Here is an 8304-nt window from a genome sequence, read left to right as displayed (position 1 = left end):
ATGGGGTCGGGGGTGCCTGGTCTGGTCTAGGTGGGTGCTACATGTCTAAGTAACATCCACATCAATGAATGCCAGGTCCTAAAGTTTCCCAGCAGAACATTGAATTGTCACAAGATGGTCAACTTTATTTACTTCTGCTATCAGTGGTTTTAATGTTGTGGCTGATCGGACCAAGATGGAGCCTGGTTTGTTGCAACAGCAGTTGTGAGGTTACAGCTCAACAACAAAGTCTTAAAAATGCTAAAATGGATGATTAAATCTTTACCGAGACTGAAACCAAGCAGCAGGTTTCTTACCTTAACTCGTCTTATACATCAACGTGTGTATCTCCGTCAACCAGCAGCGCTGAACTCATCAGCTGATGAAGGTTTGAATCTGTTTTGCCTCCTTGGTTTCGCATTTACAGAAAGAAAAGGGAAGTCTCCATTAGAATAGTGTTGAAAGACGTGTCATCAATATGCAATACTATTTTCTAGGGTTGAGTCTTTCCAAAAAGTCCCAACATAAATCTGAGCGATGGCGAGAGAAGAACGAAAACAGTTTGACATAAAAAGACCAGTAGTCTTTACAAGCAGTTACCTTTCTGGACAGAAGGAAAATCAGGGTATTGGGTCGGTGTTGAGCCGTAGATCTGGTTTTGCGTGGAACAGAGACGTCTCCTGAAGACCTCAACCAGAACAGAGTCATCTATCATGGAGGAGGGAAAGGTTATGGGGGTGAATTATTTCTCTTTCAGGTTTGAAACCTTTAAAAATTGCTGCTGAAAAAAAAAAAAAAAAGTTCTGAAATCTAAAAACTTTATTTTAAATCTTTTGTTGGACGGACTGCATGCCAGGAGTTGTCTTTTCTGGAGCCGACTTTGCAACAACTGCCTTCCAGAGACTTGACCACGGTGATTGTTGGCAGCTCAGATATGAACCTCTGAAACAGATGGTCTGAAAATAAGAATAATAATAATAAAACTGAAGCTGGGATCATCGAGGCCGGTGAATTTCCTCTTAACCTGCTGGTTAGTCTTTGGTGAAGTTCAGTCATATTCATGTCCTTGGTGGGACCTGCTCACAAACTGCTCCGCCAGGGACTGATAAAAATAAAAAGGGTTTCATTTAGCAGCTGATCCAAAGCTTTCAGTCGTGAAAAAGTAGTGAAAAATTAGTTGAATATTTTCAATTCTGATCTCTTTTTCTCTCCACAAATACATACATATGGCTACAGCGGAGTGTTAAATATGTGAAGATTTCACTTGTAAATTTCATTCATTCATTCATCTTCTGTAACCGCTTGTTCCTGTGAAGGGTTGTGGAGCCTATCCCAGCTGTCATTGGGCGAGAGGCAGGGTTCACCCTGGACAGGTCTCCAGTCTACCTCAGGGTTAACACAGAGAGACAGACAACCATTCACACTCACACCTACGGCAAATTTAGAATCATCAGTTAACCTATTGAGCATGTCTTTGGACGGTGGAGAGAACCCACGTAGACACAGGGAGAACATGCAAACTCCACACAGAAAGGAACCAGTCAGCCCACGGATTTGAACCAGGAACCGTCTTGCTGTGAGGCATCAGTGCTAATCACGTCTCCACTGTGTAGCCCTCTCTTGTAAATGTGCAACATAAATTAAATAACAGGAGAAAACTGATCAAATTTTCCAACATATAGGAGAAGTTTGTGCTCAACATTGTTCTCGTCTCAAAACCAAATCCAAAAATGTCTAATGTCTGATCAGAAAAGCAAGGCAGGGGATGTACCCAGAGCTTCTGGATCTAAGGTCAAACATGACCTCCCGGATGACAAACGAAGCGGCCGGTTGTCACATCGTGAGACCAAACGGATCGATGTGAATGAAGGTGCACGTAAAGCTGCCTGAGAGAGTGAACGTTTAATACTGTCTGGAGCTCGGAGGCGGACCCGGTTCCCCCGCGATGGACGTGGAGCGGCGGGCAAATTGAAGCCGAGTGTCGACCGCGCTTAATTGTCGTCGCCAATTAGTGCATTGTGGGACGCCCACAATGGATCAACTGTAGCGAGTAGAACGGAGTCCTTTGTGCTTCTCCAGTGGCCTGCGAGCCAGTCAAGACTCATTTAGGGCCCGAACAACGACGGAGCAGAAATGCCAAACGAAAATGAAAACAAAAGACAGTTTAAGGAGGAAAAAGGGGACGGAGGAAAGAAAAAGAGGAGGAGGAGGAGGAGGAGGAGGACAACGGTCACAGAGGAGGGAAGGGCCGGGCCTCTGCTCTCCCAACATGAGAGGAGAGTGTATGGCTTTGACAGGCGCACACACACACACACACACACACACACACACACACAGAGGCCCCCACCCCGACACAAAAGCTGGCGGGGCCCCAGCGTTCCCAGTGACCTGGTTGTTCTGAGGCTCGTTTGGACACATTGAAGCTTTCAGCAGGTTTCGGCCGAGCAGATTGTCTGAGTGCTCTCATCAGGGTTAAAGCTGTTTTTCTACTTTAATCGTCATTAAAACGTTTTTTTTTCTTCTTCTTCTTTTTTTTTTTAATCAACTGCAATAAAACATAAAACAACTCCCTCACTACGCTTCAACGCCATCGGAACAAATGGTCAAGAATGGAAGAGAAAAGTTTGAGCAGCTGCTAACTACACTGTAAAAAAAATCATTTAGTTTGTTCATTTAAATGTTCATTAAATAACGTAAATAACATTTAAAAGATGTGAAAAAGGTTGGCTCCTCATCTCTACTCGACGATAAAAGTTCAACACTGGACCGATCAGCCACAACATTAAAACCACTGACAGGCTGAAGTCAATAACATTGTGTCAATACAATGTTCTGCTGGGAAACATTTGGACCTGGCATTCATTCATGTGGATGTTACTTAGACATGTAGCACCCACCTAGACCAGACCAGGCACCCCCACCCCATAACAATGACACTCCTTGATGGCAGCAGCCATCCCCAGCAGGATGCAGACACACAAAAACGGTTTAGGAACCATTCAGTAATACACAGGATAAGATGCTACAATCCCTTGTGCCAAGGTCCCAGGCAAAACACATTTAGAGGCTCTGTTCAACTGAGAAACCCTACCAAACCTACGGTCGTGTGATATGACGCTTAACCTACAATCTACATTTACTAAGTAAATGCTGCTGGCTTGTAGGCCCACAGAGCAGCAGAGGATAATTCAAACATTGTGAAACATAAGCTAACCTAACGCTGCTGGCTTGTATGGCCCGCTCAGCAGCTAACCATAGCTACCAAGCAACATGAAGACATCAGGAACCTGGCCTGAACAACAGCAGTATGCAGCATGTCATTGGGGTTTTCAAGTGGGCACCTCCCTTCACCGATGTTTCCTTAAGTTAGGCCCACGACACCTCGAGAAGGCTTAACACAGACTTCCAGCGTCCTGGAGTCACCCCCCTCCACGCTGCCACTGCACAACCCTGTTTTCCTCACCATTCAGTGTCTACCAACAACTAATATTTCAATCATTAGCCTAGTCCTTTTATGAACCACGAGCCAAACAAACAAATCTACCGTGGTTCGCCCCGTTGATTAAAAAAACATGAAGAACAACACAAGGTGTTGACCTGGCCTCCATTATCACTAGATCTCAAACTGATCAAATATCTGTGGGATGATCCCCTCAACCCATAGGACCCAAAGGCCCCCCACTAACAACATCCTGTTGCCAGACACCACAGGACACCCTCAGAAGGCCCATGTCCATTCTCTGATGAGTCACAACTGTTTTGGAGGCACAAGGGAGACCTACACAATATTAGGAAGGTGGTCATAATGTTATGCCTGATCGGTGTACATCACATAAATAAAACAACAGGATGAAACAGGTATTTCAGGAAAGGGAAAATCCGAATAGTTAGTTAAAAGTTAACGGCTCAGTAAACAGGAAACCGCCACAGTTCAGACTCTTAAAAGCCTCATTCACTGTAGTCTATTATCAGTAACTGTGGGTTTTTTTCAAAGCGTCTAATGATGAGTTTCGTCTCTTTCGCTTTCTATCGGTTTCTGCTCTCATCACATCAAAAATCGCGTGCGGGGAGTCGATAACGTGAGTCCGACGGCAGCCCGTGAAGTTTGTTCTCCGTGACGGATGGCCTCAGTCAAACAAGCTCCAAGTCTGTGCATGTTTGATTTTTTTCATGCGGCGCTGACATGAAAGTGGCTTCCTGTGAGTGGGTGGGGGTGGGGGGGACGCAAGCACAATCTACAGTCTGCTATGGAAACAAACAAACCAAAAAAATAATAATAATAATAAAAAAAAAATGAATTCATTCCTGAAGGTGTGTTCAGATCAGAGGCGCCATGATTGAGTCGCAAAGAGACGGAGATGAACGGTTCTGTCAAATGAAGGCCGCTTAGACTTTTGCAGATTTTTCCTTCCACTGTGCTTCAAAGAGAAACATTTTACTTCAGCATAAAAATATGACGAATGCAAAACACACATGAACTGTTAAAGCTTAAACCAGCGATGTCCAGCGGTTGTTTTGTGTCTATGAGCGGCTCCGCCAACCTGACGTTTCCTTTCTAAGGGAAAGGCCAAAAAATAGCAGTATTCAAACCTTAATTTACTATTTCAGCCGAAAGTTCTCTTGTGTTTAATAGATTTTTTTGCATAGCAGACATGTCCTGAAAGCACAGGTGAATTAATGACGGCTGCATTCCACTTAGGGGAGGTCCTGCACACTCCTTCACAGTCATAGCTGACTGGGAGACTTAATGGAACCGAGCCATTGTTTAATTCGCATGCGCTTTCCCTGCTGTGACAGGTCTCCGCTGGGACAAAGGTTTATGCTCCGCTTGTGAAGGCAAAAACAGGCGCCGTGTTTGGAGTAAAGGGGCGTTTTTTGTAATTGTGGTATTAGCCGCTGTTTGGTTGGAGTTGAGGATGACAAGTTTAAAAAGAAATCTGCAGTTAGCGCACTCATAAATAGTTAATTTGTACAAATCAACAAAGAAGGCGGATGCTTAATGCTCTTCCTCCTCTTTGCAGACCTGTTCTTTAATTTTTCAGATTGTGGTTGTCTCCAAGTGGGTGTTCGGTGGCTGAGAAAGGTTCATTCTAGTTTATTCCAACCTATCGTTGGGTATTATACATTAATGTGGCTGTAGCATCTGTATGGTTCATGCTAAGTTTGTCCTCTCATCCCTGTTGTAGAGATATTCCTTCTGAGCAGTTTTGAAGCTCAAAGTGGTTGACACAGGAGGCCGCCATATTGGCAGGGGATGACTCCACCTACATTCTGGCTCAAAAATTAAAGATGAGGCTGGCCGGTGACGCTGACACTGACAGCTAACAACCTGAGACTCCTCCCACCTGTCACTCAAAGCAACCCCACCCTTAATTATGCTTAACTTTAAAGGGGAACTACCGTTTTTTACAACCTGGACCTTATTTCTGCCATAAAATTCGATCGTTTACTCACCCATATAACTTTGGTGTCATTTGGAGTTGTTTGGATGATATTTAGATCTGCGTATATCCATATAGTGGGAGTGACTGGGGCACCGAGACGCAGCCTCTAAATAACGCATTACCTGCCGCGAAACTCATTCATTTCACCAATATTTTGTTATGATACGCTAGTGCTATTCCCCGTTGAGTCCAGAGTTACCTGTTATCTATTCGCGGACATGCAGCGGTTTGTTGTTCTTTGGCCAGCTGTTCCTCTCTCTGCCTCCGCATCCTCCTTTCAACAAGCTCCTCATCCGTATACTCTGGCTCAAAACAGTAAGGACGACCATCATAAACAAAGTCGTCGTCCACAACCTCAGAATCTGAAAAATATTCAGCCATGTTACCAAAAAAAATAAAAAATAGCAGTGGCCAATTACAGGTAATCAAGCCACGCGGGGTGCGCGATGACATCATCAAGGTCAGATGTTAGTAGGTCAATCTACAGACCCCGTATGGTGATATCGAGTAACTCCAGACTCAACGGGGAATAGCACTAGTGTATCATAACAAAATATTGGTGAAATGAACGAGTTTCGTGGCAGATAATGCATTATTTAGAGGCTGCATTTCGGTGCCCCATTCACTCCCACTATATGGATATACGCGGATCTAAATATCGTCTGAATGACTCCAAATGACACCAAAGTTATATGGGCGAGTAAATGATCGTATTTTATGCCAGAAATAAGGTCCAGGTTGTAAAAAACAGTAATTCCCCTTTAAGCCTCGCAATTATTATATTATACAGTTATCATAAATGCTGAAATTAACTATAGACACCAAAACTACTTTATAACTTAATTTTTATTTTTGCTGTTGTACTAGGGTGTAAAAGTGTTTATTTCTTCATTAAATTTGGACATTTTAACATGGAGCTCTACGGGGGCTGACTTGTTTTTAGACCCTGCCTCGAGTGGTCATTTGAGGATCTGCAGTTAGTTTCGGGCACTTTTACGTTGGCTTCATTTTTCTGTCCTAGAGGTTACTACTTCTATATCTACAGTAAAGTCCTGTATATATCAGATTGAAATAAAACAGAATTAACCTTGAAGACGAATTAAAGGGACTTGACTTGGTCCAACCCGCAGTGTCAATTAGGGTCCTCGCAGGTATGGTAAACAGAAATCTGTGTGTATCCCTTGGTTACCTGCCAGTGATGCAGGTTGCGTCTCCTTGTGTGTTTTCTCGCCGAAGTCTTAGTCAAACAAGGCTGGCACCAGGGAAAATCACCACAAGCAATCATACACATGTGAGTGTGTGTTTGTGTGTTTGTGGGCAGACACGGGAGATTGATGCCTCCCAGGCTTTACTCACGAACTCCTCGCTGTTTGCTTTGGTCTGTCAGAGCGACCTGAGCGAAGGGAAATCAGAGAGACTTGTCTTGAAAGGCTGATACGCTGAGCACACACACCCTCACCACTAAACACACACACACACACACACCTTTGGAGACCTTTGTCCCAGAGAGAGCATTGTGACCTTTGTCCGGCGAGAGAGACCAAGAGAGAGGGCGAGACGGAGACAGATATCAGTGACTGAACTGCTGCAGATTATTTATTTTTTTAATTTTTCATTTAGTTTGATTTCATTTATTAGCATTAACCGCTCAACACAACTGAAATGTGTGTTTAGCTCCAGGAATAAAACATTGAAAATTTCTCACTGTTGACATAAAAGCATCTTGCTTACATATTTACTCAAATACTTCCTGATTTAAATCAAAAGATTAGATTAAATATAAAACACTCACAGCTCCTTGTGATCTGTAAACGCATTTTTATATCATAAAAAAAATAAGTCTTAATAAGTCCTCCAGTTTTAACACCTGAATTTCCCCTTGAGGGTCAATAAAGTCTAATCTTGTCTTATCGATGTGACATAATATTTAACACATGCATGAACCTTCCTTTCTCTTTCTCTCTCTCTCAACACGTTTGTTCTAAAGTTTGCAGAAACTGATGAAAATCAGAATAATCCTTTTTCATTGTAAAACAGCGGTTGTCTGACGCACCGCTGCCTCTGAGCCACTTCACGTTTTGAAGTACCCTCACTGTAACACATACACTGTACAGATCAGAGAGAGAGACACCGAACGACCAAATGATAAGAAGCTAAGAAAACAAGACGCTGGTGCAACCGAACACAAGAGCAAATATTGTTGCTGGTTATCGGCTTTAAAAACGGCAGCAGCTTCACGACAAGAGCTCTGCTTCAGAAGAAAAACATGAAGAACAGCACAAGGTGTTGACCTGGCCTCCAAATTCACTAGATCCCAAACTGATCAAGTATCTGTGGGATGATCCACAGAGGTTCCTCCCCTCAACCCATAGGCCCCCACTAACAATTTACTGTAGGTCTCAGTGTACAGTGAACACAAACCTCATGTAAACCCTATACAATCCTAAGACCGCTGGATGTCAAGTGGTTTCTGAAGTCCGACCGAATAAAAGCAGTCACCAATAAAGCTGTTTGATGAGAACATATATAACTACAGTGTCCTACACATCTGTTGTCTTGTTTAATTAAAGAGAAGCGGCTAAACACCGTTACTGTGACATGTTCAGCGTACGCAGAGCGAACAGGAAATGAAAAACAGGCCGTCTGTCTGCCGACGTCAGGGAAATACAAACTGAGGTCAGAGGTTTATCAGAGGTCAGGGACGGTGTGTGTGTGTGTGGACAAACACTCAGGACAACAACCGGTTTGCACGTGGAAAATGAACATAATGGTCAGGTGGGAATATTAAACAAAATACGGCGTGATAGCGTCAGAAACAAGAAAACAAGCAACAAAATGATAAATAGAAAATATGTAAATAAGAGAAAGGATCGAATTCTTA

This window comes from Chelon labrosus, assembly GCF_963514085.1.
Source record: "Chelon labrosus genome assembly, chromosome: 5".
Taxonomy (NCBI): Eukaryota; Metazoa; Chordata; class Actinopteri; order Mugiliformes; family Mugilidae; genus Chelon; species Chelon labrosus.
Note: the sequence above shows the minus strand (reverse complement) of the source record.